The sequence below is a fragment of the Toxorhynchites rutilus genome, chromosome 1, assembly GCF_029784135.1.
Source record: "Toxorhynchites rutilus septentrionalis strain SRP chromosome 1, ASM2978413v1, whole genome shotgun sequence".
Taxonomy (NCBI): Eukaryota; Metazoa; Arthropoda; class Insecta; order Diptera; family Culicidae; genus Toxorhynchites; species Toxorhynchites rutilus.
In genome coordinates this window covers 19706161-19732786 of record NC_073744.1, presented here as the reverse complement: position 1 = coordinate 19732786, position 26626 = coordinate 19706161, and the positions used below count along the sequence as shown (strand labels likewise).

Genomic DNA, 26626 nt, shown 5'->3' with positions numbered 1-26626 from the left:
TGTATTTGGTCGCAGTGTTATATGGTTAGAAAACATTAAAATAAACTCTTTCGTTTGCATGTTTTTTCAATTCCAAGGGGAACTGGCAGATTATTTTCCAGCAACGATAACATCTTTCCGGAATCTTCTCGACGCTGGATGGCAACGCGCGGGTATGTGTGTGTGGCGGCTGCTCCGATGTCTCAAGCGGAACCGTTTGTGGCATCACTCTCCTCCTGATGAATTCCCTTCTGACCTAAGGTGCACAAACAGGCTCTTGGTGACACCGTTCATCAGCGCTTTCATGATAAACGAAGTTAGCTTCTCCACAACAGCGACAACATGCTTCAATCGCTGTTCAATTATAACTGAGTGGATTTCCGAGCGGTGCTCTCTTATATATCGATTGGTGATTTCAATAGCCTGTTTTGAAAGCAATTTTAAGACTATTGAAACAAGTTTTTGGATGAAAAAGTAACAAGTATATAACGAATCTTTATATTTCGAATGAAGTGTTTATCATACCATTTTGTTCGGTTGTTTGGAGCTATTAACGCTCAAAATCTCGGTCTCCGGTGTAACGCTTTCGTTTTCGAAACTTTGATTTTACACCCCGGTATAGAAATGAAAGACGAAGTCCTACGTCAAAATTCTTGCCGGTTTTCAAATGATCTAATTTAATAGCATTGGCCATTTAAACAACGTAAGATTTCTCGCAGATACACCCAGGTTTTTTTTACGCGTTTTTTTTTTACGCGGATTTTCCAATTAACGCGGTCACCGCGTAAAAAAAACTGAGCAATATCAAATCTGTCCCTCATGCTTCCTGAGACCATATGACGGAACTTAGTACTATTGACGGATATTAGTGCCGCACCTATGTGCCAGGTTCGATGCATCTGTAGCGAACACAGATTCAATTTGCCCGCGTTGTTCACCACCGCCTATGCCAGTTTCGATGGGAACGACCACGTCAAGTCGGAGGACAGATTTTGCAACGCAAATGCCTGACAAAACTGAAAGAATTAGACCAGAAGCAGTTAGAGTTGGTACAGAGGCAATTAGCGCTGCAGAGAAAGCATTTCCAGGAGAAATACAAGCTGGGTCGCTAGCTGATGAATCTGCAAGTGCAAGAAGAAGTATCTCGAGATAGCATGTTATTTTTAATCTGAGCAATATCACATCTCTCCCTCAGGCGCACCTTTTTGAGCATTTAAACCATAAAATTTACCTTAGGCTGGACAACTACTTTGTCACACTCCACCTCGCTTCGTCATACCCCCTAAAATCGCTCATCTAATGAGTTACAATAAATGTTTACTCGAATTCGGATTTTCCAATTAACGCGGTTTTTTTCTCGGATTTTCCGATTTTTCCGCGTAAACCTGAGCAACATCACTTCTCTCTCTCAGTTCATATCTCTCCCTTTCAAGCTCCCTCAGAGCGTATGCCGCACCCCATCACGATTCTCAAGAGGATTTTTATGTGTCCTTTTATTCTTTACGGGGAGTTTTCAATTAACGCGGATTTTCCAATTAACATGGTTTTTTTTACGCGGATTTTCGAATTAACGCGGTTTTTTTTACGCGGTTTTTTTTACAAGGTACGTAAAAAAAAACCTGGGTGTATTAGTGAGATGCTGGAGAGCAGAAAGATATAAATCTTTCTGCTCTCCAGTATTGTGAATTCAGGGTTTTCAGTCTGGAACAAACGATTCAATCTGTTGATCTAGGGCAAAACATGCTCAAAAAAAGCAACAGATGTTTTGTCAATGAATCTTTGACAGCAGTCAATATTATTCAATTAGTCTGATTTTTGTAACATTCATAGTGAATGGGTAAAAACAAAATTTACTCTGAGAATCGTGAAATGCAACTCTTCACTACCACCGCTATCGAAAGCCAACGGATGACCGAAGGGTGTAGGATTTCAACCTTTTATAAGCCGTGGATATTAAGCAACGAATCGACTCCATCTTCAGAGAACATAATCCCTACATGAGGATTAACATAAATTTACTATTGATAAAAAAATCAACCATTGAAACGGCTGAAAAAATTGGTGGCAATATAGTTGCCACTGCCCGTTAACCCCAAAAACACAGTTTGTGGCTGCCTTGTAAATTTACTTTATTGCGCTTTTGGTTATGCAAAAATCAAAACAATATTTCTAGTGCAACGAAAAAACTATTTTTTATTAAGAAAAAATTAATTTGATTTGATTTTTTTCATCAAATACGCCATTTATTCTATTGAAAAAACTGCATGATCTTACACAGTAGATCCTAAATAGTACATTTACAGTGAAAAACGTGTCAACTTGTTGCACTTTCAACGAATTTAAATAAAATTTTATGCCGGTGTCGTGGTTTTGCTACATACAAATGACTCTCAAATTTAAACCGTAGTGGAATGGTGGTAAAGACGTACACCCTTAGTAAAAGTTGTTTTTTTCCGTGAATTTCACCAAAAAATATATAGCTTTCTCATCACAAATTGATAGTCTAGGGCTCTTTCCATAATCAAATTTGTCTTTGAGGCAGAATTTTGACGTAGGACTACGTCTTTCATTTCTATACCGGGGTGTAAAATCAAAGTTTCGAAAACGAAAGCGTTACGCCGGAGACCGAGATTTTGAGCGTTAATAGCTCCTAAACAACTGAACGAAATGGTATGATAAACACTTCATTCGAAAGATAAAATGTCTACGCGTTATATACTTGTTACTTTTTGATCCAAAAACTTGTTTCAATAGTCTTAAAATTGCTTTCAAAACAGGCTATTGAAATCACCAATCGGTATATAAGCGAGCGGCGCTCGGAAATCCACTCAGTTCTAATTGAACAGCGATTGGAGCATGTTGTCGCTGTTGCGGTGAAGCTCTTTATTTATCATGAAAGCGCGGATGAACGGTGTCACCAAGAGCCTGTTTGTGCACCCTAGGCCAGAAGGGAATCTATCAGGAGGAGAGTGATGCCACAAACGGTTCCCTGGGAAGACATCGCTACACACACATACACGCGCGGCTATTAACAGGTGGTTATCGAGTTGGCATTAACCACTGGTGGGCTTCCAGTATCGAGGAAAATGTGGAAATATCTAATCGTTACTGAAAATAATCTGCCAGTTCCTCTGGGAATTTTCAAAATATATTCATGTGAAAGAGTTTAATTGAATGTTTTCTATCCATGTTACACTGTGACCAAATATGTTTCAATCAAGTGCTATTAACAGGTGGTTATCGAGTTGGCATTAACCACTGGTGGGCTTCCAGTATCGAGGAAAATGTGGAAATATCTAATCGTTACTGAAAATAATCTGCCAGTACCTTTGGGAATTTTCAAAATATATTCATGTGAAAGAGTTTAATTGAATGGTTTCTATCCATGTAACACTGTGACCAAATACATTTGGTTTTGTGGTTTTTCAATCAATCGCAATTAACAGGATAGCTTCAGACGATTATTCTTCCCCATCAGTAGGATATTTCCGTATCCAATATTGTATGCGCCCGCAATCGATTATTGCTCAGTCGCCGAAAGTTCCGAGCTCAGAGAGTTCATTCCCCTCTAGTTTGCCTTCCAAATTGCCATTGTAAACCACACCTTCTCTCGATTCAATCACACACAAAAATCATACTTAAGCGATATTCTGGTGGTGAGACACATTCATTTTTCGTGAGGACATCGACAAGACAACATCGTTGCCTAACGTGCTGGAGGAGGTGGACGGCGAAGGATCGACACATACACGCGCAGAACTTTTTCCGTTAGGATGCCATTCAGCATCGAGAAAGTTCCGGAAAGATCTAATCATTGCTGGAAAATAATCTGCCAGTTCCTTTGGGAATTTTCAAAATATATTCATGTGAAAGAGTTTAATTGAATGTTTTCTATCCATGTAACACTGTGACCAAATATGTTTCAATCAAGTGCTATTAACAGGTGGTTATCGAGTTGGCATTAACCACTGGTGGGCTTCCAGTATCGAGGAAAATGTGGAAATATCTAATCGTTACTGAAAATAATCTGCCAGTTCCTTTGGGAATTTTCAAAATATATTCATGTGAAAGAGTTTAATTGAATGTTTTCTATCCATGTAACACTGTGACCAAATACATTTGGTTTTGTGGTTTTTCAATCAATCGCAATCAACAGGATAGCTTCTGAAGATTATTCTTCCCCATCAGTAGGATATTTCCGTATCCAATATTGGATGCATAAAACCTTGTGCCTCCAACGTAACGCTCTCGTTTTCGAAGTTCTCCAAATATCCATTCATTCAGAATGAATTCAGATTCAACTTCATACAAATGATCTCTAAATCAACGATAGTCCTACGTCACCCTTGCGGTTATAGATATAACCCACTTCCTGTTTTTTTTTAAAATGAATGTGTCCGGCATCTTTGAAGAAATAAGATCGAGTCGGGAAACTCAAGTTCATGTACTCGATAAGTTTTGGATGTCTTCCAATATGTCTTAAAAATGATCTAACAAAAAGGCTAGACTGAAATCACCTAGAAGGGCTTGTAATTTTTCTCATTTTATTATGTCTAAAATAGCTTCCGGCATCCGGAATGACAAATTCGGATTACGTTTTAAAAGCCGCTTTGCTGATTCATCCATGACATCTGGTTGTAATTGCAAACGTAGTAAGTGGGCATCTGTTAATAAAAGAAGGAAGATATCAAATTGTTTGCAATTTAAACGTTTTTCTTTTGTCGGTAGAGTGTCTGTCTTACCCAACTTGATTAGTATTTTATTTTCGTCAATATTTCTGGAGTAAAAATGAGAAAAAAAACATCGCTGATTCGATAAACTAGAAGAGAAGTGATGGTAGAACATTCACGTAATGAAAAATACACCAAAAAATGAATCGATAACAATGAAAACCTTATTTTCTGCAGACGAAAGTTCACATCGAGCTGCTCTTTGTAGATTTTTGTTTTTATTTACAATTTGAACACAAAGCACAGTGTACACAGTAAGTGTCAAAGGTATTGATACACTGTTGCAAGTTTGTACATAATTAAAATTTAAATTAAAAATGTAATATATAAATTATACAAGGGTGTCCGTCTTTCACGACTTTCCCCTACATTTTTAGCAGCCCAAAAAAAATTGGAGTATTGCCAGATATCCCTAGAAGTTTTTGGTTAAGTAAAATATTGAAATAATATTCCAAGTACAGCGAAAAATAATATTTTTCATGGGTGACAATAAAGTTGTCACAAAGGGCTTGAGTTCCAAAATTTCCTGTTTTATCTCGAATTCGTTAATCCTTTTTGGGCTATTAGATATATAAGTATTAATGACCCCTCAATAAAGGCTCAAGATAGTCAGGGATTTTCTCACATCGATTTTTATCAAGCGCCTTACGGAATTCGAAACCCCCATCATCATGGTCGCACCGTCCGACGCGAATCCTTTCAGACGAACCTCGTAAGGAATTATGAAATTAAATTGTAAATTGTAAATGTTTTTATGATCAGCATCACCAAGCGATACTGCTGCGTAAAAGTCATCATGTACCTTAATGTTGCTTTGTTTAAATGTAACACGCGGGAAAAATCTGTACCAATCTGCACTTTTTGACGAAAATCTGTACCCTGTACCGGACAGAATCTGTACCAAAAACAACGAAAAAATCTGTACCTTTCCAGAAAAATCTGTACGTGTGGCAACACTGGTAGCAGATAGATATGAAATAGATTTGAAGCTGAATAATTAGTGAACAAAGTGCAACTTGATGAATTTATAACAGAAGAAACGTTGGACCCTCCCTATGTTGTCGTGTATCCTGGCAACTCATCAACTCACGGTAAAAGTAAGCCTCACGTTTCTCCTGCAGTGACAACAAGCAAGTCCTGTTGTATAAAGAGGTAGAACCTACGAAGCAGATGATGGAAATGACGAAGCGCACAAAAACTTGAGGAAAGGAAAAGGAAAACTGAGTTGAAACGAAAAGAAAAAGAAATTCAAACATTAGTTAAGTTGAGGAAGTAGAAAGAACAGCTAAAGCAGAGAGAAAAACTTGAAGAAATGGAAAAGACAAAAAAAACTGCAAATTCGAGAATTAAGAATGCGAAATTGACAGAATATATGAAAATATGTAACAAAAATATGTGAATAACCTCTAATTACTTTATTACTTTGAATAACAAATAACTTGAATTCAAATATATAATTATCATTGAAGCAATATGAACCTTACGATATTTTAAACCATGAACATACAAAGTTGATGCTTCGCCAAGCATTTTGGAGAAAATAGAGAAAGGGGTAAATGGTTGCAATTATCACAAAGATGGTTGTTGAAAATTATTTCAGGTTAATTAAAAAAAACAAGTTGTAAAAGTTTGCCATCAATGGTTGTAGACATTTTCAATACATTTGTGTGTGCATGGAAGGTTGCAGTACACTTTGAGACAGGCCAAGCCGTTGTTATATTCGGATGTTTGATCATTTTATTGCATTAGTAATTGTACAGAAATATAAATTGAGCTTAAAACCACAAGAAACCGTTATGCAAACAGAGTGTCCGAAATTCGAATTCACTCTGTCCGAAATTTGATTTTTTTTATAAATAGTGTCCGAAGTTTGATTATTATTCGCTTCAATTAAAAATATTTTAATTCAATTATTTTTTTATGTTTTCAATCGAATAGGTACCAAAGTATAAAGCTCAGCTTATTGAAAATATCAACCAAATAATACCTGTCCTTGAAGTTTAGATCTGTTTTCTGCGGCAAATGCCTTAAGCATCCGAAATATGATTCAGGACGGTATATCAAACGTTATATTTTAATCAGTCAGCTTGATTCCAAGTATGAGTAGCTGCTACCTTATTGACGAGGTTTGAGAATCAGATGGAGTCGGGTCAAAATCGGCTGTTTTCGGCTAATTTGACATGAACCACTCTATTCAGAATGTACAGAAATTGTAGAGCAAGATTCACTAAAATTTCTGATAATCAACTAAATAGTTGAATGAATACTGGACTCAAAGAATTGAAATTCTATCAATGTGTCATTGTCAAAAAGATAGCGCAGTAGCGGCGAATGAAATGCAAAGTTTATACCCTTATTCAATACAAACAAGTTTAAGTTACCTTAGATAAGATAAAAAAAAAAAATCACCCGCCCGAATAGGGACTTGAACCCTAGACCGTTGGATTAAAAGTCCAACGCTCTACCGACTGAGCTACCCGGGCTTATAAGTATATTATAGCGTGAAACAGACCAATTATTATCCTTGCCTGGGTGAAATCTAAAAATTCAATTAAACGTAGTGACAGAATTGGAACAGTTGATGCACCTAATAATGTAAATGTTACAAATATTATTCACGAATAATTTGCGACTTCTCGATTTTGGTTTCCTCAATTCAGGCAAATGTCTAATGCGTTCACCACGATAAGCAGCACATGGAGATGATACCGATTTTACATCACCTGGTCCACCGATGTTCCAGGGAATTATAACATCAACGAAGCAATGAAAATATGTAAATCCTATATTCTATGAAATATATTTCTGTAGTTTTAGGTTTATAATGTATGTAGTTATAAGCTATTCGGACTTCTGGTTTGGAATGTACAGCTAGATGGTTAGCCACTTTTCGTCTTGCTCCAAATTAAATAAACGAAGGGAAACGGCAGCACAGACTTCTCTAGGTAGACATGAAATGGGTGTTTAGGACTACTGATTTACACTCAGTAGTCCTAAACACTTGTGCTCAGTTCAAAGTTTTAGACTGTGTTCGTGAGAATGAGAATGAGTTCTCGGAACTCGAATGAACTTCTCTTTGGACGGACGTTCCATGCAGTCCCTATACGCAAGGAGATAGCAATAAACAGATCCCCAATGATGATATCATCACGCCCCTCCCTCTGTTGTTTAATAACGGTCTCCCTTGATAAAGACCGTGTCAAATGAATATTCAGGAAAGCAAAAAGCACCACCATAGAAAATATGGAAATGAAGTTTAAAATATGATAATGTTACAAGAACGCAGATGTTATAATTAAAAAAAATATCACACGCCCGAGTAGGGACTTGAACCCTAGACCGTTGGATTAAAAGTCCAACGCTCTACCGACTGAGCTACCCGGGCTTAGAGGCAAGGGCTGCTAAAAGCATTTCTGCTTCGGGCATGATTTTCCGCTGAAAACCATAGATATAAAAAACAGGTGAATAGCTTTACTAAAATAGTGCTTTTGATAAAATTCCAAATAATTTTCTGCGATTAACCCTTTGGGGGCGGAATTATTTTTACTTGAACTTTTTCAAGTGATGTATAACTTTGTGAAATTGCATGCATAATATGTATAACTTGTGAGGTTATGAAAGACGAACAAGATTTGTTTATTTTTATGTAAACTTCAGATAAGTATTTACTAAACAATGTGTTTTGATGTGTTATTTTCATATAAATAAAATCGTTATAATTCGTATAACATATTTCGAAACAGTTTCCAAAGTGCAGTTCCGGTGTTCGTATGTATCACCAACATTTTTATCTTTTATCTTTCGGTTTGAACATACAGAACAATACTCTTTGTCGCAATACATGGAGTTTCTCTTAAGTCTTTTATCAAGCATGGGGAACTATCTTTGTTTATACTGAATACCGTTATGTATTATTCATAGGAGCGTCGTTTGGATTCGTGAACAGATTCACTAGACATTGAAATTCTTTTAGAAAAAGTGTGATCTGATATATTGTTGCGTAAAGCACGAGATTAGTATACTTCCTTGCTGTGATGGCTGAGAGCAGACAAACGACCACAAAGGGTCAATTTCAGAGATCATTTCACGCGTAGCTTTTGAAAAAGTCCTATCTGCATTGATCGGATCTCTTCATCAACAGTATTTTTCGTTAATAACTAAGTAGTAAACGTATTTCCTGGTGTTCGGCGATCAGGAGTGTAGAAGAGAACCTCGTTTGTCTCACTATGTGGCAAAACTGTCGCAAAATCTGTCCGCAGGGCCGAGATTAGTGAAAGAAAAAGTTAATGAAGAGAATTGATCAAAAACCGCGTTTAAAGTTTACACTACGAAAACATCTGTTTTCAAGGTTTCGTGTTGGATGAAATCTCTTCTGTGGTATGTTGTCAGAACTAGTTTGAGCACAAAACTGCGCAAAAAAAAAATTATAAATTGATTTGTTAAAATACTTCTTGAATTGACCTTGTACAAAAAACCATCTCACGGGCTGAATTTTCAACTTAAGAACCTCGGATGGGACTCAATCGATTCTTAAGGGTTTTCTGGTCCCGAATCGCAAAAAAACTCAAAATCGAAAAATTTACCCTAAGCCCCCTTTTTTTCCCGGACTATCACATATGCATATCATTTTCGTGTTTAGAATATAAACGAAGAATTTAATATTTTAACACATTAAGTGGTACATAAATTTCACTAATCAAGATGTTCCACAACTTCATTCAATACCAAATTGTGTCATCCTTCGAATGAAAGCAATATAATTGTTCTAAGTAGCGTATTAGAATTGATTAGAGTCGGTTCAAGGATTTTTTTCCTCAAATATAGCCCTCTATCATACCTTAAAATATTCGCACTGAGTAACCCAATGCCATATAGTGTTTTATTGATTAAATCTCCGTTTTGGCATAAATGTTCCATGTCTGAATATATACTCAATTGCCGCCAGAAATTATTTTTACTCCATTTTGCCCATCAAAAATGGAGCAAAAACGGAGGGTCGGCTTCAAATCAATTTTAGCAACTCTTGATGAACTTGAGCCCAACCTACTAGTTACCGTTGTGGCCATTCTATCGGAACGGGAGCACCGAGTCATCGAAGACTTTTCATTAAATGAAGCTATTACGCAACATTTTTGGCCGAAGTATCTGTATTTAATTTCAATTTCAAATCCTATCGCTTTTATTGAACAACCTTTAGCAGCTTCCATGAACAAAAAAAAATTATATACAGGCTCGATTATATATGACTGGATTATATACAATTTTATATACAGTTAAACATATCATTTTTCATATACACTTGACAAAAAAAATCGAATAGAGTGCGAAGTCGAAATGTTTAGGTGATTTTTGTTCAAAACGATGTAACTTCATGACACATCAACGCATAAAGATGGAATGTTTCAATTTTCAAGTTTTCAAAAATTCTACGAACACATTTTTACCTTGATGTGTGTGTAGATATAGTGGACAACAATACCGGAAAAGTAATCAATTTCATTCTGTCGATGCAAAAAAAAATCAACTATTTTTTTTTCGTCAATGCAACAAATTAGCTTTGTGCAGAATAAATAATAAAAAAATAAAAAAAAATTATAATAACACCTAAAAAACCAGTTACTCTGCAGCTACCACAAATTTCCACAAATCCACTAATTTAGATGTTTCACAACTGTATTTTGTAGAAAATTCACCCATCTTTTGGGGATGACTACATTTTGAAATAGTCATCCCCTCAAAGTCAGAAAAACCTCTATTACATCCGAAATAGTTTAGTTGGCATAAACTGGCCAAAAAGAGCCCGACACAAAAAGTTCAATAACTCCGTCATTGTTGAAATTCGACCATATGTGTATGTTTTTTTTCAAATATGATCCTCTATCAACTCATGAAATATTCCGGATGTAATAAAGGTGTATTCTGACATTAAGGGGCTGAAGTAAAAACTAAATTCTTTTATATTCGAAAAACAAAAAAAAATAGTTGTATATAAAATAATGAAAACAAAATGTAGACCATATATAACCGAGTCCGCCCTGACACCCAATGTTAGATGGCTACTTAAAGCTGTCATTCATATTGAAAACGCCACAAAACAGATTAAAATAATACTTGATTATCAAAATCTGAAGGTAACTTTCGGAGAATGAGAACGAGAAGCAAAAAAAAACCAGCCCGCCCGAATAGGGACTTGAACCCTAGACCGTTGGATTAAAAGTCCAACGCTCTACCGACTGAGCTATCCGGGCCATATATGAACGAATCCCATATCACAAACAGCTCGCCTATATTTTCAAAAACACTTGCGTGGTGGAATTTTATTTTCGGTGGCGTATTCAACCTGTCAGTAGTCTGTTATTAGTCTGTGTCTCCACGTTAAGCTGCATTTGTATGCAAAATGCGGCTCAGCTCAAGCGACAGATCGCCCATCCCTTCTGGAAAGATCCAAGTGCACTCGAACCTCAACATGTCAGGATGGCCGAGCGGTCTAAGGCGCCAGACTCAAGAGCAATCTTACCCAGCCCAGTCTGGGTTCAAATCCGTTCCCTGAGCGTTCTGGTCCTCTCTGAGGGCGTGGGTTCGAATCCCACTTCTGACATAAGCTTTTTTGTAGATGCTTATATTGTTATATTGTTGAAACAATTGTGAATTGAATATGTTTTGAAAGGAGAAAATCAACTTAACCCCTTCCCGTATTATTTAATACGTCACACATCAAGTGATTTCACTAGCCTGCTGACCGTTCTAGCGCCCTATGTTATTCAAGTACCCATGTTCAACAAGATCAGTGGAACGATATTTAGCTAGCCGGGTGGCATTGCCCCTATCTTACTGGTTGTGTTCGGAAAATGTCAATATCACAGCTGTCAGTGGGGTTTAGAAATTGTCAAAGTGCCTACATCTCAGTTGTGTTAGTGCTCGAAATGTTGGCATCCAAAGCTTGGCTGCCTGTCAAAGGACTTCGATGTCAGAGGACTAAGAGAAGTGACTGTACCAAAAAATGCTTAAATAAGGTTTGCTTTTTTTTGCACGGCCATGCTATGAATGATGCTAAGATGTGAAATGGGGAAATTTCATGTCGTTAGGAAGAATCTCAATCAGAACTATCAGTGGGGAACACAAACTTAGAATTTCAGTGGGGAACACGATATGTTGATTTCTGTCAGTTTAACGTGGGCTAATGTGGACGTCAGGGCGCTGGTTTTCTCGCCATCGGAAGCTCTCCGAGACGTCAATAACGACATAACGGATCAATGGATGAAACGCTTACCTGGAAAGAAAAAAAGAAAAAAAAGAAAGAGACCGGTTAGAATCGCATTTCAAAAGACGAAACAAATGTGTGAATAGATTGTTAATGTGTTTGTTGTATGTACACAGGAAATCAATCGGAAGGTGTTGAGAAGGCAAAGCGGCAATTCGCTGCGTGTTCTTTTCGGCATATTGTTTATCATCATCATTATTCAATTGCATGTACACGCGGCAACACGTGATGAAATCGATCATCGCAAAGCAAATCTAAATTTATTATTCAACATTCTCTTCCTCCTTCGGCTAGCTTTCGCCGTTTTCAATCTCGCTCCGTGATTGATTTACTTTCATTCATGAAAGGGGTAATTAATAAAACCCAAAATTTGAAGTTTATATTTGGTGCAGTTATTAATTACATGCACAAATGGTTATCGCGTCGGGTGTTGAACCAATATAATGAAGGGAAGATTGATTCTAATCGAAAACCATGAGTTCAATGATTTCCAGATTTGAACGAAAAAAACAGTAGATTCGGGCCCGACAGCTACGATAAAATTTTATTTTGACGTGGGACTACGTCTAACCGGAGTATATGGGGGGTAAAATGAAAACCTAAACACAGAACATGAAGGAAAAAATGAAAGATTCCGAATGCTTAGAACTCAAATATTTCTTACTGGATCGGAAAGATGTTTGCACCAAATGATAGGGAATATTTCTACGCTTCTATCGCAATTAAAAAAATGTTGTTTTTCATTAGATAAACTATTGAATAACTGCAAAATGTTAGGCGTTATCTGAACACCCTCACTACCTCGTTTTGATTGGCCCGATTTACGGTTTCCCGAACAAAGCTATCATAACCAAGCAGCCTTGGGGAAATCGGCATGGCAAATACATAAAAGTATGGGGACTTTTGTTCTCGCCGAAATGTGTTCCCTAACACAGACTTCAAAACCAAGCAATGTTGGAAAAATCGGCATTGAAAATACATGAAAGTCGGGGGTAGTTTTGTTCCGAGTGAAATGTGTTTCCCCAACACAGACTTCAGAACCAAGGGGGAATTGGCATTGCAAATTCATGTAGGTCCGGGGCAGTTTTGTTCCAACTGAAATGTGTTTCCCTAACACAGACTTCAAATCCATGGAACGTGGGGAAATTGGCATTGCAAATACATGCAAGTCGGGGGCATTTTTGTCCCGACTGAAATGTGTATGCCTGACACAGACTTCAAAACCACGGTGTCTGGGGAGATCGACTTTGCAAATAAGTGTAAACTGCGAGTACTCTTGTACTCGCTTGCCTTTGTGCAGACTAGATTATGTTTCCTTAACACGGTCTTCTAATCTTAGAAACTTGAGAAAATCGTGCTGACATTAGAGACGAATGAACTTTCAAATTTAAAGTTTTTCAAGTTTAAATTTAAAAGTAGAAGTTGAAGTGGTTGATTCATGCAGGCCGGGGTGCTTCTGCACTCGCATGTTTGTTTTTTGTACTCCGAAAAGTGTTTTCTTAACATGGATTACAAAAGCAGGTACGAACACAACGCTTTGGCTCGGTTATTCAATATTGCATTGAAGGATATGCATTCATATCTTCGGCTCACTGAATTTTTACGCATACCATTTGATGTTTAGTCAAAATGTTGATAACCATTTGCTGCGATAACGCCTATTAATTAAATAATATGCGTTCAACGTACATGTCAAAATCGAAACTGAGTGCCTGAAGTTCATCAAATCAAGCAAATTCGCGGTTCGAGAAGTACGTACACTTGCGAGATACAAACTTCAGAGGAAAATGTTAAATAAAATAATCGTTTGATAATTCTTCCGTTCGCCTATTTTGTCCTAGGCATTATACCGAACGTAAAAGAACTGTCATTAAATTTACTTGTAACGAACAACATAATCTATCACAATACATGAATTGACCTTACATGGCATTTATTCAATCTCTTTACTCACAAAGCAGATATATTGAATTCGGAAATAGTTTCATTCAATCAAAAATTCGATATCAATACAAACAAATTATTGCTAAGCTAAGGTAGTCCCACTTCAACCTTGCGGTTATACCATAGATATAACACTCCCATTTTGAATTCTCATATGACCAATTTCAGTTTCTGAAGCCGATGGTGACTGGCGATGAAAAGTGGGTCACTTACGATAACGTGAAGCCGCTGAAGCGGCTCAGACGGTGGCCAAGCCCTCATTAACGGCCAGGAAGGTTCTGCTGTGTGTTTGGTGGGATTGTCAAGGAATAATCTATTATGAGCTGCTTCCCTATGGCCAAACGCTCAATTCGGACCTGTGCTGCCAACAACTGGACCGCTTGAAGGTAGCACTCATGAAGAAGAGGCCATCTTTGATAAACAAAGGCCGCATTGTCTTCCATCAGGACAACGCCAGGCCACACACTTCTTTGGTGACGCGCTAGAAGCTCCGGGAGCTCGGATGGGAGGTTCTTTTGCATCCGTCGTATAGTCCGGACCTTGCACCAAGTGACTACCACCTGTTTTTGTCCATGGTGAACGAGCTAGGTAGTCAGAGATTAGCTACAAAAGAGGCCTGTGAAAATTGGCTATCCGAGTTTTTTGCCAATAAGGAAGCGAGCTTCTATAACAGGGGTATTATGAAGTTGGCATCTCGTTGGGAACAAGTCATCGAACAAAACGGCGCATATTTGAATTAAAACAGATTTTTTTTTAATTCGTTTATTTTTACAGGCTCAGTTACTTAAGTTTAAAGGAGCCGAATTCTTAAATATAATTTTAAAACTATATATATAAACAATTTTCTTACATCTATGGTTAGTAAGGTGGAAAACCGATTACTCGCGGTGTACTCGAGTTTAGGAGGGTGACATATTTTTAGGAGAAGGATGGGATATAAGGAAATTGTAACAATGTTGATGAACACTCAATTTATAAATCTATTCGTATATCTAGTATATCTATAGTATTCTATAGTGTATTTACATTTCAACTTATTCTACTATTTATAGCAAGGGGACGAATTACCCGCAAAGGAAGGAAAGGAGGGTATAAGGATGTAGGGGCAATCACACACGATGATCTATAGCTTTAAGGAAAACATATATATGGGACATGTAATCAAGGTCTAACCGAGCCAACACATCTCTCACCGGCACATTGGGCTGTCTTCCTCGGGCCCGAAGGGAGTTTTTTAAATTCGATCTGGCGTCCAGATACACCTCGCACGACCAAACAATGTGCTCGATGTCGTGATAACCTTGGCCACAAACGCAGAGATTGCTGCTGGCAAGATTGAAACGGAAGAGTAGTGCATCTAACGAACAGTGATTGGACATGAGTCGGGAGAAGGTGCGAATAAAGTCCCGACTCAAGTCCAGACTTTTGAACCACGGTTTGAGGCTAACCTTAGGGATAATCGAGTGAAACCACCGGCCCAATTCATCTTCATTCCACTTGCGTTGCCAGTTAGCGATGGTATTTTTGCGGACTAAAGAATAAAATTCATTGAAGGCGATTTGACGCTGATAAATATCGCCTTCAATTGCACCTACCTTTGCTAATGAGTCAGCCCTCTCATTACCCGGAATGGAGCAATGTGAAGGGACCCAGACAAAGGTAATGACATAACAGCGTCTGGATAAAGCACTCAAAATTTCTCGTATTCTCTCAAGGAAGTACGGCGAGTGCTTTTCCGGCCTCACTGAACGGATAGCTTCGACAGAGCTAAGACTATCCGTTACAATGTAATAGTGTTCAACAGGTCGTGAGGCGACGCTGTCCAGCGCCCAATGAATTGCTGCCAATTCAGCAATATACACTGAGCAAGGATTCTGAAGACTGTGTGAGGTGCTAAAAAATTCGTTGAACACTCCAAATCCTGTGGACTCGTTTATAGTGGACCCATCAGTAAAGTACATATTATCACAATTGATATCCCCATACTTTTCATCGAAGATCGTTGGAGCGATCCTCGATCGTTGGTAATCTGAATATCCATGGATATCTTGCTTCATGGACAGATCAAAATGCACAGAGGAATTGATGTAGTCAGGGAAACAAACACGGTTGGGAATATACGAAGAAGGATCAACCTGCATGGAGATGAATTCATGATATGAACTCATGAATCCGGTGTGAAAATTTAGCTCGATCAGCTGCTCAAAATTTCCGATCACCAATGGGTTCATAACCTTACACCGGATGAAGAACCGAAGAGATAATAAATTGAAGCGATCTATTAGTGGGAGTAGGCCTGCCAAAACCTCGAGACTCATGGTATGCGTTGAGGGCATACATCCCAACGCGATACGGAGACAAAGATACTGAATTCGCTCGAGTTTAATGAGGTGTGTTTTGGCAGCTGATTGAAAACAGAAACTGCCATACTCCATCACTGAGAGAATAGTTGTTCGATACAACATTATAAGATCTTCGGGATGGGCTCCCCACCATGTGCCGGTAATTGTACGGAGAAAGTTTATTCTTTGTTGGCATTTTTTACTCAGATACCTAATATGGGCCCCCCAAGTACATTTGGAGTCGAACCAGACCCCAAGATACTTGAATGACATAGCATGAGTGATCGGTTTACCCAAAAGTTGAAGCTTTGGTTTTGCTGGTCTATGCTTCCTAGAAAAAACCACCATCTCTGTTTTCTCCGTGGAGAATTCGATCCCTAGCCCAATGGCCCAGGTTGAAAAATTGTTCAAAGTATCTTGTAAGGGTCCTTGCAGGTCGGATTCGTTTGGTCCTACGACAGACACCACTCCATCATCTGCAAGTTGTCTTAGGCTGCAATTTTGTGTAAGGCAATTGTCGATGTCGCTTACATAGAAGTTGTACAAAAGGGGGCTTAAACATGAGCCCTGGGGGAGGCCCATGTAAGAGACCCGACTTACTGCCGAATCTCCGTGAGAAAAGTTCAAATGTTTCTCACAAAGCAAGTTATATAACATATTATTCAATAGAGGCGGCAGACCCCGAGAGTGTAATTTGTCCGACAAAACCTCTATTGAAACAGAATCGAAGGCCCCCTTTATGTCCAAGAATACTGAAGCCATTTGTTTTTTTTCGGCGTAAGCCATTTGAATTTCTGAAGAAAGCAACGCAAGACAATCATTCGTCCCCTTGCCCCTGCGGAACCCATATTGTGTATCTGAGAGTAGGCCATTCGTTTCAACCCATCGATCAAGGCGAAACAAGATCATTTTCTCCAACAATTTCCGTATACAAGACAGCATTGCTATTGGGCGGTACGAATTGAAGTCGGACGCGGGTTTTCCGGGTTTTTGAATAGCTATAACTCGTACTTGTCTCCAATCATCTGGAACAATATTATTCTCCAGAAACCGATTGAATAAATTCAACAAGCGATGTTTCGCCACATCAGGGAGGTTTTTCAGCAAGTTGAACTTAATTTTATCCGATCCCGGAGCAGAATTGTTACATGAGAGCAGAGCAAGAGAGAATTCTACCATCGAAAACTCGGAATCAAGATCGCACCTACCTTGTGGTATATCTCGAACAATTTTTTGCACAGGAGCGGAATCAGGACAAACCTTCCGTGCAAAATTAAAAATCCATCGATGTGAATATTCTTCGCTTTCATTCGTTGAAGAGCGATTTCTCATGTTTCGAGCCACTTTCCATAATTTTTTCATTGACGTTTCTCGTGACAAACCTCCCACGAAATTTCGCCAATAAGCACGTTTTTTCCCTTTGATTAAGTTTTTAAATTGATCTTCAAGGGCTAAATACGTTTGAAAATTTTCAGGGGTTCCACGTTTCCGAAAAGCTTTAAATGCATTCGATTTTTCTACATAAAGCTTGGAACATTGGCTATCCCACCATAGATTGGGACGCCTTCGGGAAATGGTGGAACCTGGGATGGGTTTCCTTTGAGCGCGAACCGCGCTGTCATAGATCAAACGAGAAAGGAAGTTATACTCCTCCAATGGAGGTAAACCATCTCTGGAATTGATGGCTAGAGTAATCGCGTCCGCATATTTTTTCCAGTCAATGTGTCTTGTGAGGTCATATGCCATGTTTATAGATTCAGAAGAGTTCGACCCAATGGTGATGGAAATTTTGATTGGCAAGTGATCACTACCGTTATCTATCATCACGGTCCAAGCGTATAATATTAAAATCGTGGAAAGAGATATCATCTCGCGAAGAAAGCCAAGTTTCGGACAGAGCAGAAACATCACAATTGTAGTTATGAATTAAAATTTTGAATGTATCCAATTTAGGGATAAGACTACGACAATTCCACTGTAAAACAGTGATATCTCCGACCTCTCTATTTGAATTAGACATCAAGAGAGATAATCATTGCAAGGAGGGGCCATGTTTGCATCAATTGTTGCAAAATTGTCTTTAATACTGGAAGCATTGAGATGACAAGGGTTCTGATGGAGTCGGAAACATTAAAACACTTGAAGATTTGGTCCAAAAGGTCAGACAACTTTATAAATCTCGATTGGGAAGTTGAACTGGACGGAAAAATAGGGACAGTTGGGGTTTTTGATGTCCCCTCGAGTGCTGGGCCATTCGAAGGTGAATTATTCCCACGGAAACCAGGAGGAACCTGATTTTGCTTGTCCGCGGCACTCGATTTTTTAGGCATGCTAACAGGGGGTATCACCGGAGGGGCTTGTCCTTGAACTTTGGGAGTGGTCACATTTTTGCGCCGGGGATTCCCTTGGAAAATGAACGGTGTGCCCCCGTTAGCTGTGTCCGCTTCTATTTCGTCAACGGGCAACGTGGCGAAGACATTTTGTGTGTTGATTGGTTGTTGTTGTTGGGCCAGTGGAGAAGCGCCCTTTAAAATATCCGCAAAAGTGCGTTTCGAGCGTTCCTTCAAAGAGCGCTTCTGTTTCTCCCAGCGACTCTTGTAATTTTCACAAACTGAGAGCTCGTGTGGGGATCCCCCGCAATATGGACATTTATGCTCAGTCGCACTGCAGGATTTCCCCTCATGTTGCTCTCCGCAAGTGGCACAGCGCTCCTTGTTGGCACAATAATCCGAAGTGTGACCAACTGACTTGCATTTGTTGCAAGTCATGGGCTTTGGCACGAAGAGTCGCACAGGTAGTCTCAATTTGTCCACCATAACGTAGTCAGGGAGGGCGGCACCAGCAAAGGTGACTCGAAACGAGTCGGACGGCGTAAATTTAGTTTGGTCCCCATCATGGGAAAGTTTCCCGAGTTGGCGACAGTCCAAGATTTTCACTTCCATTGAGGGGAGCTTCTTGAACTTGCCTTTTCCTTCTGCTTTTATTTGTTCGCTCGTCAGACCCGTTTCAGTTATCACCCCCTCAATTTCTACGTTATGGGAGGGTATAAATGTTCGATATTCGAGAGTGAAATGTTGATCAGCAACAATCTCGTTTGCGTGTTTCCGTTCATTCACGACAACTCGCAATTTGTTCGGTCTAACCCTGCGAATTTCAGATACAGAAGTGTATCTGGCCAGATCTTTCATGATCTGAATCACGTTAAGGTTTTTTCCTTTCGGTTTTGGCCGGAGGAAAACAACCCAAGGGCCAGTTCCAGGTGCATCTTCTGGATAAACTCTGACACGTGGAGCGGAGACAACAGAGGGGGAAGACGAGGACGAGGACGAGGATGAGGATGAGGACGAGGACGAGGATTGGGTTGGATCGGAAGCATCAGAAGTGGGGAAGCGAAATCGATGATGGGAGAGGGGGAGTGGAAGTAACAGTGGGTTGAGAAGGGAGGCTTGCAATTTTCTTAGAGGGGGGCTTGGTAGGATGAGCGGATTCGTCCCCAGAAGAATTATCTTCCTTATGAGGGACTCGTTTATGTTTTTTCCCAGATCTTGTATGAGATTCATTATCGGAGATCTCCATCTCTGGAGATCCTCCACTATTCTCCATTTTACAAAAATTTCTGTCTTATTTCTAAATTATTTTTGATTTTAACAATAATCTTAAAAAAAATAGCAAAAAAAAAATTATGATAATAATATCAAACAATGAACAAATGAATTGAATAATAATATTAATAATAAATATGTGTACCTTAATATATAAGTTGTTCCAATAATGCGCTCTACTGCCCTAATCAGGGAGAGACAGAGGCTACGCGCTACGGAGATAACACAATAGCGCAAGAATAGCTTACGCAGCCACGTGATGATGAATCCCGTTTGCGACAGTCACGCGATGGCGATCCCGTTATGCCGAATCAGTTCAACAGCCGCAATCCGGCTCGCTGCAAGAGCGCTGCTTCCTTTGTTCCTTCGTTCCACTTCACAAAAGGTCAGGTCGAAAGCGGACAGCAATGACCTTCACTCGTACACGATTCACTCGTACCAATAGCACAATAGCAAAAGTGGCAACGCACAATACCGACACTGAACTTTACTCGTCAAGAGTTGGATAGCGAATGACTTAAAACAGATGATTGTAACTAATTTTATGAACAAACGAAAATTCAAAGAAATACCGCATGACTTTTTTGACAGCCTAATATATACCGGGAATTTGTAATTTTTAATCTTTCCGCTAAACATTTTTCAATGTTTGAAAGTTGGTACTACTGTCAGTGGTCTTAATGTCAATTTCGAGCGCGATCTGTCATTCAGTTTGTTTATAGTGGCATAAAGAACAAGTTAATTAAATAATTAATTTGACATGCGAACGAATCAACAATCATCAGCATGGACTGGTGCAAGCAAGTCGAAACCGAAAAAAAACACGTCTAAGTCGATCAGAAGTGAAGGTAATGCTGATTGTTTTCTTGGATATTCGTGGTGTTGTCCATTCGGAATTCCTTCCGGAGGGCCAAACGATCAATAAGACGTTAAGAGGCGTTTGAGAGATAACATTCATCGCAAACGGCCAAATTTGTGGAAAAATAACTCTTGGATTTTGCACCACGAAAAATGCATCAGATTATTGTGAACGATTTTTTTTGCCTGCAAAATATGGCACGAATGTGACTGAACAAACACCGTACTTTCCAGACACGGCCCCGTGTGATTTTTTTCTATTTCTGAAACTCAAATTACCGCTTCGTGGGACCCGTGACAGCATTGAACACATTCGCTGCATGAACTGAAGGCAATTCCTGAATACAGCTATAAAAAGTGTTTCGATGACTGGATTGTTCGTTGGAAAAAGTGTATTGGTACAGAAGGGGTCTATTTTGAAGACGATAATATACATTTAGATGATAAATGAAGCATTCTCTTTAAAAACACCAATTCCCGGTAAGGGTACATCGGGGCAAGTCGAATTACGGGGTAAGTTAAAACAGAAGCCATAACTTTTGCTAGGCATGATGGATTGACGTGACATCATTCGGTCGGAAAACACTGATTTTTACTAAAAATATCTTCAGAATTGCCATATAGTGATAATTAAGCGTAGTGATTTTGGAAATTAAACAGAAAATTCTTTATCCGTGTACTTACATTTACATTACATTTCAACTTACTCCATGTTTTTTAACCCTGGGATAAGTTGAAATAGCAGTGAGAATCGATTATTTTTTATACAATTTTTTGCAGGTTTTAATATATGAACTGGTGCCGGACGTTATTTATCCGTGTTTGCTTTTTAAATGAATGATGATAAATTCAAAAACTAAGAAATATTTTTATTTTGTTCCTCAGTATGTCAGACAAGTTAAATTTGTTAATTCTTAAATTAGGGGTCATTCAAATATTTCGTAACGCAAATTTTCTACTATGTTCTACTCCATCTTCTCTACATAATATGTAACAAATGGTCATTTGTGAAAAACTTATAAGACTTATTTGGGTTTATTTCAAAACCAGAATTGACAACGCATCCCCTCCTCCCTTCCTGAGTGCGCTACGTAATATTTGAACATCTGAATGACCCCATAAAGCATTTTAGTAGCCATTTTGAGTGGCTCTATTCTGACATGAAAGCGTCTAAAATAGTTATCAATAGTAATATAAATAGTGAATTTTATTGTTTAAATTTTAATCCCTAGTACCGTTCTGAATCACATTTCGGACACTTTGTTTTAATATCTCGAAATGCTTGATGCACTGATGATATAACTATAAAATTAATATCACAATTTCTTCTTTAGAGTAATCGCTTGGTTTCACTGTCATTTCATATGAAAACTACATTTGGATTATAACATAATCGGCAAAAATCTGATAACACTACTCATTATCGTTTGTGTTTAACGTTTGCTTAGCACGTAGAATTTACCCGTTCATAAATATTTAAATTTCTCCCTTGTTTCATAAGTTCTAATCATCGTTAACAGTTTACTGTGATTGCTTGGTAAGTGTTTCGCAGTTGACTATAAAATATAATCAATTGTAATGTAATTTTCGCCCAAAAAATTACGGAATAAAGTGTTCGAAATTTGAATTCAATCTGTCAGAAATTTGGTTTAGTGTCCGAAGTTTGATTCTTATTCGCTTCATTTGAAAAGCCTTTTATTCGATGATTTTTTTTATGTTTCCAATCAAATAGGTACCAAAGTAGAAAGCTTAAAAGCATATTGAACTAATTTATTAAAAATATCAAACAATTATTACCTGTGCATAAAGTTTAGATCTGTTTTCTGCATCATATGCCTTAAGCGTCCGAAATATGATTCAGAACGGTATGCACTGTCCATTTTGCGTGTATCAGACTCCTCCCCCACTTCTCATGTATACCAAAATATATCTACACTGATGGACACAAAAAAATCCACTCCTATTTGAAATCAAAGAACTATAATATTAAAAGTTTTTCCAAACCTTTCGGTATTCCAGTCAATACTGTTCCAAAATTGGTACTTTTAGGGGTTGTGTCACAATCACCCAAATAACATTTACCCGAATGTAACATATACCAGAATAAGATTCACACGAATGTAACAAACAATCGAATGCAACATTTACCTGAATGCGACACTTACCCGAATGTAAGAAATATTCGAATGCGACAATCAACCGAATGCTACATTTATCCGAATGTAATGTTCATCCGAATGAATAAGGAACAATTCTGACAAATCAGATTAGAAGTTTTGTCGAATCTGTTGTTGATAAACAAGATCAAATCGGAACAACATGAGAGAGCAACAAAAATACGAAGTAAAATTCAAAATTATAATGGGGAAATTTGAAATGATATTTTGCCGTGTCATTTTAAGAAATTAGTGTAGGCACAATTAACATGCCGTCTTCTTTCCTTTTCGTATTGCCCTTCAAGGCTATGCGATCACATAGGAATGAACACGGTCTATGGAATATTTCCAAAATTAGGCAGGAATTTTAAACGTAAAAATTATAAAGACTAACCAGGCAATCGGTAGAACACAGGTTCGCTTGCGAGAGGCCGCCGCTTCCAACGGCTGGTCGGCGACTGACTCGGATTGTGTCACCTTGGGACGCCTCATGATCCAAATTACTGGATAATGTTTATAATCGAATTCGAAAGTTGATCATTCATACAATATTAATAATTTATTTAGAATAAAAGTGAAACTATATAACTTTGAAATATATAGTACGCAACCCCGCTCTCTCTCGTTTTTGCTCTACCCATGCAATATACGAGTTTTTGGGTACCAGTTGACGTATGAATGTGATGATTTTTATAACGCTAATCAGGATTTTTTTGAAACCTTTGAAAATTAAAAAATATCAGACTTGCAAAAAAAAAAAAAAAGGATAGAGGGCGCTATTTTTTTATATTTTTTCCAGAAAGCTGAGGTTTTTTTACATAGTATATCCGAAAATCATAGAAGTGTTATTTTTCGTTTTTGAGTTATTATTTTGAAAATTTAACATGTTTGAAGTCTTCGGTCAATATTCCTATGTGACTAGACTAAACCCATTCGACTAGAATTCAATCTTCCTGCAAGTGTGATATTTCTTCAAAGATGGTTAGCTTATTGGCTTCAATTTAATATGTCTATCATCTAAATCGGTTCAATAGATCAAATGTTATGAATTTTTGCAAAAAATCATTTTTGGATAAAAGGGGAAAAATGATTTTTCGGACCACCGGTTAACTTTGAAAAATCATATCTCAATAACGAAAAAAGAAGCATCTTTGACATCGATATATGTAACGTGAAAGATCCTCAGCTTTCAAGAAAGAATAAAAAAATATAGTGCTCTCTAGTCCAAAGCCATGAAAATATTTAAAAAACGAAATCAATGATTACACAAATAAAATCCATTTTTTGTATTTTTGTAAAGATGTTTTTGGGGAAAAGTTGAGAAAAATAATTTTTCGGACCACCATAAAAAGGAACAGGGCACCCTAATAAAACAATAAAAAATTACGGGTCTAATATTTTTCGATAAGGAACAAAACAACCACTTTTTATGGGAATCTGAGAACCACTATATCGGTTTGGCATGGAATGGTTGAATATGGCATCAATAGTCAATAGTTATACTACCAAACAAGCAGGTGACCATTTGCCCCCACTACCCCTACATAAAAATATTGATAAAATCGTCCCAACAGAAATATCAATCGATCGGTCGTCTTTTTCTTCCGTTTATTCAATTTGGCTGAATACGATAAGAGCAATCGTCTCAAGTGCATTCTTAAACATAAGTTTAGATAGCAAGCTTGCCTCGGCAACATTATACTTGTCTGAAACATTGCCTGCGGTAGCTGATCATAATTATATCGCCAGGTGATGTAGATTTATTATGTATCTTATGACCATGAGTGCTGCCTTGTGAAATTTGTTCTGTAGTGAATTAGAGGCGAATTAAGTGTGAAGTTTTACAAAAAGTAGTAGTAGTAGTCTTGGTCACCCAATTCATGAATCGTTCCCGCTTCCTTCGGTTTTTTTTCTGATAAACAGAAAGAATGTAAATAATACACGTGAATTATTAAAAAATGTATCAAATCGAAAATTACAGCTTTCCCTAGAACCAAGTTTGATTGCAATCATGGATCATGGATTATTATACTACACTACACATACAGGGAAACTTTGATATAACGTAATGTACGATATAACGTACATTTTACTTAGAAATAACGTACACATTTCCAAAGTGTAAAGGAAAAAAAATTTCAATATTTTTTTTTCCTGATAGAACAATGAATTATCTATATTGTGATGCTAAAACATGTTTTGTACCTTCAATCAATCTTGAAATATAGCTGGTTTTGTGATTCCGGATTTTAAATGAATCAAGCTTTAACCAACAGTACGAAGGGAAACATCATGAGAAAGGCTGGCTTCGTCTTCTGATTGAAGTTATTCATTAACTTTACTAAAACAGCAACACAATAATGTATTATAGACTACGTTTGTGAGTACTTTATTATGCTTCGATATAACGTACAATTCGATACAACGTACAATTTTGAAAGTGAAATGTACGTTATATCGAAGTTTACCTGTATATACAATGTTTGTGTCATAATAAAAAAAATTGCAAAATAAATTCCCTATCTGATGGTATATACAGGGTGGGCCATTTAAAGTGGAAGCATCTGGCAACCCCATAACTTTTGACAGAGATGTCAGATTAACAAATGTCATACCGCGTTGGAAGCGTCATTTCAGTACAATTTTAACCATGGAACAATACACACCTAAACAACGCTGAAATTGCTGAAATTGTTCAGCTGTACATTTAAAATAACTTCTCAATTGTGTTAACTAAACGTGCGTGGAAAAATAAAAATAAAGTTAAAACATCGCCTGGAGACAACACTATACGTCGATTATATGCCAAATTTATATCGTCTGGTAGTGTTGGTAATGCCAGTCATCTGTCCAGACAACGACCAAGACGTTTCGACGAGAATATTGATGCCGTTCGAGCCAGTGTTGAAGAGACTCCATCGACATCAGGTCGCCATCGTTCGCAAGAGTTAGGCATCGCTCGAACCACTCTCCGACGCATAATTCGTGTTGATTTGAAAATGTTTCCGTATAAAATTCAAATGGCTCAACAACTTAACCCATACAGCGGCTGCCACGACCAAATTATTGCGCGAAATGTTCCCCGGAAGATTAATATCGAAAAACGGCGATTATGACTGGCCACCGAGATCACCTGATTTGACGCCTCCTGACTTTTTTTTATGGGGATATTTAAAATTCAAGGTATACACTGGTAAACCAAGGACTCTGGCTGCGCTGAAAGACAATATCCGACAAGAAATTGCTGCCATATCGACCGAAACATTGGGCAAAGTGATGGAAAATGCCGAAAAAGGGCACATTTTGCGGTCAAGGCCAGAGGCGGTCATTTACGAGATATCATAATCAAAAAGTAGTTAGAACAAATCTCCTTGGACCAAAATAAATGAATTTCAAAAAAAAAATTTAAAATTCCACTTCTTTACTTTGCTATTGCAAAAACAAATCCTTCCACTTTAAATGGCCCACCCTGTAGTAAATCATATATCGCAATAACGATTTTACGTAATGCGCATTTGAAATCCCTTAATTTTTCGTTACATTTTTCGTAGAGTGATCCCCTATATAGAAATCGAAGACGTAATCCTACGTCGAAAAAAATAATGGAAAAATCTGTACGTTTCCAGATAAATTTGTACGTCTACTGTATGTATAACTCTACCGCTTGCAGTCTACTGGTGAAGTTGCGGGCAAATTCCAACAAAATATTACGAAACTTGAAACATATTCACCGTCGAGGATATTATTCGTCAAA

General features: G+C 37.9%; 1 protein-coding gene and 4 non-coding genes across 5 annotated transcripts in view; 1 reads left to right on the top strand and 4 right to left on the bottom strand.

Annotated features, from left to right (window-relative positions):
• The window catches only part of LOC129779321 (plastin-2), a 73838-nt gene that overhangs the window by 18297 nt on the left and 28915 nt on the right, over positions 1 to 26626 (bottom strand). The gene's annotated exons all lie outside the window — the stretch shown is intronic.
• On the bottom strand, positions 7120 to 7192 carry Trnak-uuu (transfer RNA lysine (anticodon UUU)). The gene has a single exon. It is a non-coding gene; the product is annotated as a tRNA-Lys (tRNA).
• Positions 8022 to 8094, bottom strand: Trnak-uuu (transfer RNA lysine (anticodon UUU)). The gene has a single exon. It is a non-coding gene; the product is annotated as a tRNA-Lys (tRNA).
• Positions 10885 to 10957, bottom strand: Trnak-uuu (transfer RNA lysine (anticodon UUU)). The gene has a single exon. It is a non-coding gene; the product is annotated as a tRNA-Lys (tRNA).
• On the top strand, positions 11178 to 11307 carry Trnal-caa (transfer RNA leucine (anticodon CAA)). The gene is made up of 2 exons: positions 11178 to 11215; positions 11263 to 11307. It is a non-coding gene; the product is annotated as a tRNA-Leu (tRNA).